The sequence below is a fragment of the Corythoichthys intestinalis genome, chromosome 13 (assembly GCF_030265065.1).
Source record: "Corythoichthys intestinalis isolate RoL2023-P3 chromosome 13, ASM3026506v1, whole genome shotgun sequence".
Lineage (NCBI taxonomy): Eukaryota > Metazoa > Chordata > Actinopteri > Syngnathiformes > Syngnathidae > Corythoichthys > Corythoichthys intestinalis.
Genome location: NC_080407.1, coordinates 24,067,363 through 24,080,707, shown reverse-complemented (window position 1 = coordinate 24,080,707; position 13,345 = coordinate 24,067,363).

The following is a 13,345-nucleotide window of genomic DNA, read 5'->3' as shown; positions in this document are numbered from 1 at the left end:
CACGGCCCACCCAGACGTGAGTCGTGCCCACCCAATCAAAATGTCGGGAACATCTATTGTAGCGTCGCACTGGATATAGAGAACGCACGGAGAGTTGGTCTCACCAACTTTTTTATTGCAGGATTATCGGTTACTGTTGGCCGCAACCACGCCGAACAAGCAATCAGCAAAACAAGCTGTTTTCCCAACCTCATTTGTTATCCGCACCTCCAGACACATTCTCGCTGTCGGACATCCGGGCATTAATGACGTCACCAGCCACAACAAAGCGTCGCCATATTGAAATGGGGGCAAAACACGAGTCACACGCAGTTGCTCTGTCGTGCATTGTAGTACAAACGTGTTGAACTTTTGTCTTATTTGCGGTCTTTTTTTCCGTCGGAATGACTAAAAGTTGCCGTGTTGCGGGTTGTAACACACGGAAGAGTTCGGAGCCGCATTTGAAGTTCTTCATTCTTCCACGTGAGAAGAAAAGAACAATCAAACACCTGAAAGCAATCAATCGAGGAACAATAAAAGAAGATGGTTCCATGGACCATTCTCGCCAGTGGGAGCCTAAATCCAGGCACATTTACGTTTGCGGCCGAGATTTTATTACTGGTGAGTAAACTTTAATTGATGTTTTTTTGCCCCAATTAGTTGCTAGGATTCAAAAGACTAGGCAGTGGTTATTATTACCGTAACCAACAACTCGCAAAGCGTTATTTTTCTTTTGCCGTGAACTGCTCTGATCGGTCAATCAGCATATTATTGGCCTGGTGGGAATTGGTTATTTTGCCGTGACGTGTTCACGGCTTAAAGACGCTTGGAGGCGAATTACCGGTTACGGCAGAAATATTCACTCCGTATATTCTACCAGTTTTCTTTGTTCCACACAGTACATATTACACGTAATTGATAAAGGTCAACTTACTGGGTGACTTTATGAGGTAGTTGTAGATGTTTCCGAACTCCACTGCAGAGAATTCCTTTGGATTGTTTATCCAGCTATCAGCTGCGACTTTGTACGGGCAGATTTGCAGGCCAATACATGCTAATTTTAAATTGCATCGCCTCCTCGTGTCTGTCGGCAGTGACTCGTGATAATAATAAGTCATGTTTAAGACGTTTTTATGAAAAAAAGACGCAAAACACAGCGGAAATATATAAATTTCCGACAACATTTGTCTACGGATGTTTACCTGTGCGTGCCTCCATCTCAAAATGGCGACACGTTGCTATGCGAGATGACGTCATCGTGACATCTCACCGACTGTGAGAATAAGTAGATAGATGAATGAAAAAAATAAAAATAAAAAATAAAATAAATAAAACCCCCAAAAATTAATGCAGCCTCAACGGGACACAAGCCAGTGTCCTACTTGCGCCGGTCCCAAGCTCGGAGAAATGAAGAGGGTAAAAAAAAGCATGCATTGGGGGTGCCCCCTCAAGATTTCTTAGTGCCCACTCTGGTGTGTAAACCTAGATCCGGGCCTGGGTCAATCTGAGGTCAAGCAGCCCCCCATTTCGATTACAAATGGTGTCAATTGTTTGTGCTACGATAGTGCTGTAAAATTTTTATCAATTTCCGATTAATCGTATTAATTTCTTGTGGTGACGTCACGCAGCCCCCCATTTATTGCAAAATGGACCCGAAATGGTGCCATTCGTTTATGCTATGTTTGTGCTGTTAAATTTTGATGAATTGGATTGAATTTCATTGAGTTATTATTATTATTATTTTGTTATTGTTGGATTGAATTATAAAGACACAAATCTACCTTCAAAGTTCTGTAGGGGGCCTATTTTCAATAACTCAAATATAATTAAAATATTTCCGAAACTAAAGCCGTTAGCGACCTAAAACCAAAACAGGCACCTACCTTAGGCTTATATGAGTCTCCATGAGCAGTGGCATCAAACAATCACTCACTAATTAAATCCCAATTAATTATTTTTTTTATATAAGTGAAACAAAACTTAAAATGGCTACAAAATTCTCAGATTTTACGCTAGATGCACAAAAATCACCAAACGCAGAGATAATCACCAATATTTTCAGGATCAATAGTACATATTTAACATATCATATAACTTTTTTGCCCAAAATAGCGACTGAAATGCTTTTTGTTTTTTGTTTTTTAAATTTAGTCCAATATTGTTTTAAAGGAGGAATTTTTTGACTGATATGGGACTTTCAAATGCCGATAAAAATCCCCCCAAATTCAGCCGATTGCTGACATCTGAAGCAGATTTTGTAAGCCCTTATTTGAGGCCAATATACATTAAGCACGTAGATAATGAAAGGCAATTTTAAAGGGATTTTTGCAGTTGAAGTAAGAGAAGTCAACATTGCTGTCCAGTCCAACAGAACCCCCCTAGTGACAAATTTAAGTTGCGAAATTTAAACACAAGTTACTAGTATATTAACATAGACAAGAAATACAAACTTGTTAATCATCTCGTAACTATTCAGGAATGCAAAAAAATAAACATTTGTCTTAATACCACTCAAAATTGTCTGTCTAAATAGATCAAATATGACAAAAATAACTTCTTAGTCAGGGAATAACAAAAAATAAACAAAAATGGACCCCTCTTTCAGGTAAAACACAACTGCTTTTGTACACTTTTGTCACTACATTTCTTACAGTTTACTTAATGTTAATAGTAGAAAACATCCAGTCGGCTGTATTGGCTGAGCAAAATTGTGTTGGTTCGTTCCACTCGTGATTCTACAGTTCTACATGAACTCGGCTTTATAATATATATACTAGTAGGCAGGGTGAAAGTGGTGATAACTTCTTGCCGGAACTCCCTGACATTAATTTCAACACACAGCCAGATTTTTTTTTTTTTTTTTTTTAAATGGAGGTGGGTTCAAACCTCCTAAAACCACTGAAATTCAAAGAACACTGCTTTTGGCACACTTACTGTATGCCTTTAACACACACAAAACCAACAGGTCTTACACATGTGTTAGGCTATTGCATTACAACTACTGTAATACAATTGTAACAAAGAAACCAAAAACATAAGAAAGTGATTTTCATTCAAAATATTATCACTCATTGTTTTAAGATAATGTAAACATTGACTATTTTTTAAATGATAAAAAAACAGCCTCACATAAATATACAAAAAATAAATCCAGTGCACTCATACATTGTGCACATTGAAATTGATTATATTTTGAAGATACCACAAAACTTGACTTTTTATTTTTATTATAAAGAAATAAATAAGTTGCCCAACATAGATTAACAAAAATAAGTGCAAATGTGCTTATCATTTTTTTTATGTATGGGGTAGAATAGACAAAATGCATTTGGAAAACAAGAACAACCTGCTTCTTGTCATAAAAGAAACTCTTAAAGAACACTTAAAACATTTCCCATAGAGGTCTAAAGTAGTTATTCTCTCCACCTGACTGACGGCGAGTCATGCAAGTTCTTGGCCCAGCCACGTCATCACATAAAGCATTGGATTCCAATGTTGGCATTGTGGTCCCACAGTGCTGATGAAAAGGAGGTTTGCTGCATTTTTTGTAGTTAATTGACTTCTATTGTCAGTAATGATATTATTCATTGAGCTGAACACCCGCTCACAATCAGCATAGAGTAGAGTTAATGATGGGACTCTTTCCATTCCTTAACTCCTCTTCCTTGAATTCCATCGCTTCTTCTGTCTGGCTGGCCTCAACTTTATGTATTTATTACGTGACACTGTCATGAGCATTAATGAATGCTTATAACAGATGTCATTACCCGGAAAATTATGTCACTTTTGACATAACGCCCCATAGCCCACCGTGGACGTCTGGCTAGACATCCAATTCATTTTGATTGGATTGACCGTCAATGACACTGAATCCAGAGCATTCACAACTAGTCTTGTGGACTTTTAGAGGTCACTTCCTGTTCATTTTGAGTTACTTCCTGTTCCTTAGGGGACATCCTTGAGTCACCTCCTTTTCAATCACCCAAAACCAACAGGAAATTACCCCTAATTGCACCAAAATCAACAGGAAGTGACCCGGAAAATGCCCCAAAAGGTCAATGAAGTGATCAGAAATAAATAGGAAACGACGTGAAACGCCCCAAAATGAACTGCTTGTGGGAGAGTCAATGTTAGCGCCGTCAATGGGACTGAAACAGAGCATTTACAGCTGATCTTCCTGGTTTTGGAGGTATTTATAGGTCACTTCGTATTCATTTTAGGGCATTTACAGGTTGATTCCTATTCATTTAGGCACATTCCCGGGTCACTTCCCGTTCAGTGACCCAAAATCAACAGGAAGTTATCTGTAAATTCCCCAAAATCAACAGAATATACCCCGAAATGAACAGGAAGTGACCAAAAATCAATAAATTGCATATTGTAGAATAGTTTCCTGACTCATATATCAATCATTGCTGTGTATCGTAAGATCATCGTTATCGTGAGCTACACAGAAGTTCCCACCCCTAATTCAGCCATAAAACTGACGGAAGCTCATGAATTAAAAAAAAAAAAGAATAAAAAAATATGCATCCTTTTCGTATTTCGTACCCTAAAATGAGTTCGAAACAGGAAAAAGGAGAGCATTCACAGTCTTTTGTGGGTGTTGCCCGTTGATTTTGAGTCATTCCCTGGTCACTTCCTCACTAACCCCAAACCAACAGGAAATGACCCTGTAAATACCTCTAAATAAACAAGAAGTGACCCAGACAGGCCCCCAAATCAACAGGAAATGATGCCCCAAAACTAACTTATTGGCTGCCACTGACGGCCATAAGACAGCCAATCTGTTTGAAGTGGGAGGAATGGCCGTAAATGAACGAACGCTGCTACCCTCCCTCTTCAAACAGATCGGACGTTGACTTGTGATAGTCATTGAAATGTGATTTGATTGTTCATTCACCGGCGTCCAGCCAGCGACCCGTGACGGAGCGCAGGGCGCATACCCAGGCAGAGAAAAGAGGGAAAGGCGGAAGCAGGAGAATGCCGAGGAGCCCTTTGCCCATTCTTCTCTACAAAACAGCTGTAGTTCAGTCAGATTCCTGGGATATCTGGCATGAATCGCTGTCTTTAGGTCATGCCAGAGCATCTCAGAGAGATCAACTTATAAAGTATAACTTCATCAACATGGGTTTGTTTGTAACAGAAAAGACTTAACGCGCATCAATTTGCCTGAATTAAAAAGTTACAATTAGGTGTATGTGGGTAACATTTAGGGAGTATTCAAGTATATTTAGTAGTGTTGCACCGATACCATTTTTTGGGCCCGATACCGATACAGATACCTGGCTGTGCAGTATTGGCCGATACCGATACCATTCCGATACCACTGTTAGCAAACCCCCCCCCCCCCCAAACCCATATATATATATATATATAAAATACAACTGTTATTATTATTATTATTATTTGCTGACAAGCAAAAATAACATAAAACATTTTAGTGCATAACATTTATGTGCTTACTTCTTAGTGATCTGAAGAAATTTTGTATATAAGTGCTGAGAACAATCTTTACTGTTTGTAAAGTGGGGCACACTGTTGAATGCTGCAGCTCTCTTAGCAGCTATATTTACCATATAAGCAAAACATCCTATTTGTGGTCCGAGTCCATCTGTAACATGTACTGAATTAACAGTATTTGGAGCATTATCTATACTCACTGGTATGGATTGATTTGGCCTGCTTAACTTCCATTCAGTCATGGCGTTTTGTAATTTCATCAATGTAGTATTTGGACTACGCGTCGCTCTGGGCTCACGCAGCTAAAGGCATGGGATCTAATAAAGCACATCTAGGTTGCTATTTGATGATGTCTAGTGTGTGCGCGCGAGAGTTAGCATGGGGTCTAACATAGGACATCTAGGTTGCTATTTGATGATATCTAGTGTGCGCGCTGCGGCTGCGCCGGCCCGCTTGAGTGTTTTCTGGCCACAGAAGTCACCTCTGCTCATTACTGCACAACACATATGACAATCGACTTTCATAAACAGGACGAGTTTGAAGTACGGCGCTCTTAATTTGCCACTCATTGTTCATCATGAAACCATGAGTTTGCTTAGTCTCCCACGGTATAGACCCTACCCACGTGACGTCACAACTCCTTCCTCCTGACTGGTGCCGCCCAATTGTCCGTCAACACATCATATTTACCTGTTACGGCTACGTACATTCCTCCTATTTACGACGTGTTTTTCTGCTCGTTAACATTAATAATCAAAATGATGAAGGCCTGTGTGGCGGTCGGTTGCAATAACAGAGAAGATAGACGGAGAAGACGGAGAGACTTGGAAGTTTTACCGCATTCCGAGAGACCCGGAGAGTAGAGCGAGATGGACTGCTGCAATTCGACGAGAAAACTGGGCTCCAAACTACTACCACAGATTATGTAGTAGTCATTTTGCATCTTACCAGTCAGTCTGGTAAAATGCATTTAATCTATATTTAGAGGGTTTGGGGCTGACAACCACAATTAAGATCATTGCTAGGCTAGTCGCCGACAACATACAGTTTCAAATTCAAGATGCTTATTTGTTCCACCATCTTTATTTTTTGAATAATATTTAGTTGGTAACAAGTGAAAGAAGCTTGCCTCGTCTACGGATCATCGGTTAAACAGGGGTGTCCAAACTTTTTGCAAAGGGGGCCTGATTTGGTGTGGTAAAAATGTGGGGGGCTACCTGGGCTGATTTACGTAGAACAATACATTTAAAGAAATGTTGGCAAGCCCCTCAGTGTGTCACATTTGCTTTTTTATTATTTTTTTAAATACATAATTTCAACAGTCTCGTCTTTGTGGCGTTCTCTTTCGACACTCGGGCTCTTGCGAAATACTGCTGCTGTGCTAGCTTCAAGTTGCTATAATTTCTCGCTGCGTATCTTTCCTGTAATGTTGTCGTACATGTCAGCGTGTCTTGTTATTATCGCGCACATCGAACTCTTTGAAAACAGCGACTGTCTCTTTGCAAATGAGGCAGACACAGTTGTTGCGTGTTTTATTGAAGAAATAGTCCAATATCCACCTATCCTTGAAGCGTCGGCCATCGCAGTCAACTTTTTTCTTTTTTTTGATTGTCGCCATTTTCGAAATCACACAGGGTAATGTTGCTTAGAGCGCTGCTCTTAATGTTTTTCAAAGTTTCGTGAGAATAGGCCGAGTTTCTGTGGAAAAGATAGTTGTAGATATCAGGCTCGGAGATGTCAGGCAGAGAGGGCGAAGACAGCGGGTCGAAAAATATCGATTTAGGCATCAAATATGGATCTGGCGAATGGATAAACTGAGGCTTTTCCACATAACGCCTTTTATGCAACGCATCCAATGAGTTTACGGCGTCAGATAACACCGGGGCTTCCATGAATTGCTCTATAACTTGCACGACTAATTGAAAACAATGAGAATAGGTCTAAAAAATACAGAAAATATGGCGGCCGGATACAGCGACACGTCATTTTGTGACGTAGGTGAGTAGGGTCTATTTGTGCTCCACACATATTTCAGTAGGTTTTCTTTCTTTTAGTGGCAATTATGTGTCTCTTGTTGTATTTTGGGTAAGATATGTACAGATACAGTGCCTTGCAAAAGTATTTGGCCCCCTTGAACCTTGCAACCTTTCGCCACATTTCAGGCTTCAAACATAAAGATATAAAATTTTAATTTTTTGTCAAGAATCAACAACAAGTGGGACACAATCATGAAGTGGAACAAAATTTATTGAATAATTTAAACTTTTTTTTAACAAATAAAAAACTGAAAAGTGGGGCGTGCAATATTATTCGGCCCCCTTGCGTTAATACTTTGTAACGCCACCTTTTGCTCCAATTACAGCTGCAAGTCGCCTGGGGTATGTTTCTATCAGTTTTGCACATCGAGAGACTGACATTCTTGCCCATTCTTCCTTGCAAAACAGCTCGAGCTCAGTGAGGTTGGATGGAGAGTGTTTGTGAACAGCAGTCTTCAGCTCTTTCCACAGATTCTCGATTGGATTCAGGTCTGGACTTTGACTTGGCCATTCTAACACCTGGATACGTTTATTTTTAAACCATTCCATTGTAGATTTGGCTTTATAATTTGGATCATTGTCCTGTTGGAAGATAAATCTCCATCCCAGTCTCAGGTCTTGCGCAGATACCAACAGGTTTTCTTCCAGAATGTTCCTGTATTTGGCTGCATCCATCTTCCCGTCAATTTTAACCATCCTCCCTGTCCCTGCTGAAGAAAAGCAGGCCCAAACCATGATGCTGCCACCACCATATTTGACAGTGGGGATGGTGTGTTCAGGGTGATGAGCTGTGTTACTTTTACGCCAAACATATCATTTTGCATTGTGGCCAAAAAGTTCAATTTTGGTTTCATCTGACCAGAGCACCTTCTTCCACATGTTTGGTGTGTCTCCCAGGTGGCTTGTGGCAAACTTTAAACGAGACTTTTTATGGATATCTTTGAGAAATGGCTTTCTTCTTGCCACTCTTCCATAAAGGCCAGATTTGTGCAGTGTACGACTGATTGTTGTCCTATGGACAGACTCTCCCACCTCAGCTGTAGATCTCTGCAGTTCATCCAGAGTGATCATGGGCCTCTTGGCTGCACCTCTGATCAGTTTTCTCCTTGTTTGAGAAGAAAGTTTGGAAGGACAGCCAGGTCTTGGTAGATTTGCAGTGGTCTGATGCTCCTTCCATTTCAATATGATGGCTTGCACAGTGCTCCTGGAGATGTTTAAAGCTTGGGAAATCTTTTTGTATCCAAATCCGGCTTTAAACTTCTCCACAACAGTATCTCGGACCTGCCTGGCGTGTTCCTTGGTTTTCATAATGCCTTCTGCACTTTAAACAGAACCCTGAGACTATCACAGAGCAGGTGCATTTATACGGAGACTTGATTACACACAGGTGGATTCTATTTATCATCATCGGTCATTTAGGACAACATTGGATCATTCAGAGATCCTCACTGAACCTCTGGAGTGAGTTTGCTGCACTGAAAGTAAAGGGGCCGAATAATATTGTACGCCCCACTTTTCAGTCTTTTATTTGTTAAAATTTTTTAAATTATCCAATAAATGTTGTTCCACTTCACGATTGTGTCCCACTTGTTGTTGATTCTTGACAAAAAAAATAAATTTCATATCTTTATGTTTGAAGCCTGAAATGTGACGAAAGGTTGCAAGATTCAAGGGGGCCGAATACTTTTGCAAGGCACAGTATATTGTGTTGGTACGCAGCCCAAACGGAGGGGGACAAACCACGGTTGAACGATTCATGTGAGTTTGTGTCAGTTCAAGTCAAGCTACATTAATGGGGTTTTGCATTTTTATTAGTGTGCGTTGTTTTACAATTTTATTGTTGGAAAAAATATTTCTGACAGTGTATCCTTGGGGCGTGTATATGCCAGCATATTTGCTATCACAGTATGTTTGTGATGCCTGCAGAAAATAGAACACTGAATATGGAGTTAGATTTGTGTCTAAAATCTAACTCCATACTGAATCAGTATCAAATGTAAGAGCCTGACACAGTTTATGTTTGTCTTTTCTGCCTGGTAACTAGAGTTATCATAGCAAGTCAAAACTATCATATCAAAGCTATGAATGCTACACAAAATACACACAAATGTACCTCTAATGCACCCTGTCCTCTATATTGCACTTGTTGAAAGGATATCAAGTTATTTTTGTTTTCCTGAGACTATTTGTATACATATGAATGATAGACCAGAGCCTTTTTGCGATCACATTCCAAGATGACGACTGACGGCAATTACCCTCCTTTGGATTAGCTGACGACGACTAGCTTTAATGTGCCTAGCTCCTTTGTTCAAATTTCTCTGTCCATACAACCACTGGGAAAAAAAAATGGCTCAAATTTGTACATTGTTTTGAAAAAAAAAAGAAGTGTTTTAGAACTGCAATTTGAGTGTAGGGCAGGAATTGTGTCTATGGTTTAGACGTACTGAATCAGGGTCATGGAGCATGAATTGTGGCCATTTTGTCTGAACTACCAGAAAACGTGTGCAAACTTTTGACAAAAACGGTAACAGACTGAAGGTGTCCTGAGGAGGGGGAAGGGAACTAACTGTTCGGTGTCCTAAGGGGGGGAAGGGATCTGTCATGGAGGTGAAGCTCACCAGGTTGGTGTCATACTACATTCAACTATATTTTAGAAATAGAAACCCATTTTTAAAAATGCAAGTTAGTCCAGAAAATGCGTGAAAACGTTTGAGAAAAACAGTAGCATACTGAATTTGCCAAAATACAACAAAATAAACCCTCGGTCACTTTATCACCTTAGGAAAGGATCACCATATTTTTGTTACTTTCTTAGTGAGACTTGCTGGTTAGCCAGTCCAGGACTCAAAATATATAATTGAGGAGGAGGAACTGCCCTGAGCAGTTGCTTTGAACACACTGAAACAATGACTGAATGTTGACTTTTCAGTCCTACTTATTATGAAGATGGTATGTCCAGGAAGTGACCTAATATTAACAGGACATGTCCCAGAAATGTCCCCAAATCAACAGGAAGTCTCCACAAAATGTCCCCAAATCAACAGGTCACTGACAAATCTCTATCTAGCACAGCAAAGCCCCATAGTAATTTCTCCAGAAACAGCAGTTTCTATTTTCCTAAATTGCCCTAAAGTTTTCTTGAATGATGTATCCATGAACCCTGTATGATATTTTTTAAATAAAAACAACTAGAGCAAAGGCAGGAGAGGTAGGAGATTCAGAGCCTCAACTGCATATTGAAAAAATATATATAAATTAGGGGTGTGGCAACACATACGTACAGGTCATGATTCGGCACGGTTTGAGTACAACATGAAAAGGCTTTTCTTCTCACAACATTTGAAAGTTAAAGTTGTATCCCCTTAACTTTTATATAGGTGAATTCTAAAAAATGTAAAAAGTCTGACCTACGTTTTTTGGGGGGGCTGGGGGGAATGAAAAAATCAGTTCAATTAGTTAACATTACCATCGTTGATGTGAAAGATGTTCTAGAAGGTAGAAAGTAATAACGTGTATAACATGAAAAGTAACATCAGTTCCTTTGCTGAACAACTAATTCCTCTTACAATGATGTAACCGAGTTACTTCTCCCAAAAAGCAATTGAGTTTGTAACTAACTAATTACTTTTTGAAGTGGACTGGACAGTACATATCCTTCATAATAATTAGGACTATTAGGACATTCAGTCATTGTTTCAGTGTGTTCAAAGAAACTTTTCAGGGCCGGTCCCTTACCCCTTCTAATGTCACAAATTCAGTTTGTTACTGTTTTTCTCAAACGTTTTCACACATTTTCTTCTACTAACTTGCATTTTTTAAAAAAAAAATTGTTTCTATTTCTAAAATGTAGTTGAAGGTACTTTGACACCAAACTGGTGAGCTTCACTACCACGACAGCTCGCTTCCCCTTCCTCAGGACACCTAACAGGTCCCGTCCCCCTTCTAACGACACAAATTCATTCTGTTACACTCAAATTGCAGTTCCAAAACCCTTTTTTTCAAAGCAATGTACACATTTTGGGCCATTTTTTTCTGTTGTTGTGTGTGGAGTATAGGAGGAGTGGGTTAAAAAATTGTAAAAAGTGTAAACTCCATAAATAAATGTAGCTTTACATGAACTGACACAAACTATTACATGGATAGTTCAACCGTGGTGTGTTCCCCTCAGTTTGGGCTGCATACCAACACAATGTATGTCTAGTAGTTGTATTTACATATGAATGGTAGCTGTGTGTCAGACAACGACTTGCTAATTCCAAAGCACTTGGGTCATTTTGGCCAGCTCTGGGTTTTTCCGGAGGAGAGGCCAAATCGGCCATTGCTTGGGAATATTAGGAATATTTGTCTTGGAGAAAGGCCGATTCGGCCGCTGCTGGGTTTTCTAGTGTTAAACTGGAAAGGGGAACAAGACAGGGTTGTTGTCTGTCACCACTCCTTTCCGCCACATTCATAGAACCCTTGAGCCAATGGATCAGACAAAGGTTAGACATAAAAGGTATAATCATGAGACGAGGGGAACAAAAATTGGCATTATTTGCAGATGACCTATTGCTGACTAGAGGTGTGCAAAATTTCCGATTCTTAGATTATTCGCGATTCGGCCGTGGAAGATTCGAGAACGATTCACAAACATCCAAATTCCGATTTTTGAAATATGCCAAGTGAAGCGGAAGTACAACACACTCAGCGCGCCGCGCGGTCTTCGGGACGGAACAGAGCGGGAGTAGCTAAACATCATGCTTCTCATTAACTGGCCCCTCAGGTAATGCCAACGCTCAACTCACGGCTCTAGCTCAACTCATGCCACGAGATAAAAAAACACAACAACATACCTGACTGCTGCCGAAAAGCTGCTACAAGTACAGCTAAGCTACATAATGTTACGGTAGATATCATTTATATAGGACTAGATGGATTATAGACTCGGTAGCGGTAGCAGCACATCTGCAAAAAGCTAGATGCTGGCGTTAGTAAACGGCCGCCATCTTAAAGCAGTAAACTTCCCTGCAATGCTGTTGTAGCGAACCTTCCAAGCAAACCTAATTAACTTTTTATCTAAAATACTCCTAAATCGGTAAAATATTGACTTGAATCTATCTTTAAAATAGTTTTTTCACATGTCAAAAGTAGACAAAAGGGAAATTACGGAATAACAGGAGCAATTTTAACAACTTTAACGGTTGATTCACAACATTAAATTAATTGAATGTAGTTTAAAGCTGCTGATACAGAATGGGGACTGGAGTTTTTTTATTTAATGTTATTTTTGTATATTTGTTTACTGCTATATGTTAACTTGATACTGAAATAGTAGTTTGGTTTAGCCTGAGAGTAGTTCCAAAATTGTTCAAAAATAATGTACCAAAAAAAAAAAAAAAAAAAGGAGGGGGGTGCATCAATAATCGTTTTATAATCGAATCGGAGCCTCTGAATCGTAATCGTAATCGAATCGTTAGGTGCCCAAAGATTCCCAGCTCTATTGCTGACCATAGCACAACCCACACAAACATTACCCAAATTAATGAATATGTTAGAAGAATATGGCAGGCTATCGGGATATAAAATTTACATAAAACACAAGCCCTGACATTCAACTATGATCCTCCACCACAGATCAGGACAACGTACGAATGGAACTGGGAGGCGGGTTTAATTAAGTATCTTGGTGTTCAGATACCTAAAGATTTGACAAAGTTATTTGAACTATAATCCTTTAAATTTAAAATTAAAAGCAGATCTGCAAAGATGGAATGTTATACCCTCCTTTAGTCTGAGTTCTAAGAATCATTAAGATGAACTTACCTCTTCCAATGTCGACCCGTTAAGATAACATTGAAACAATTTTTGGAATGGGAGAGATTAAT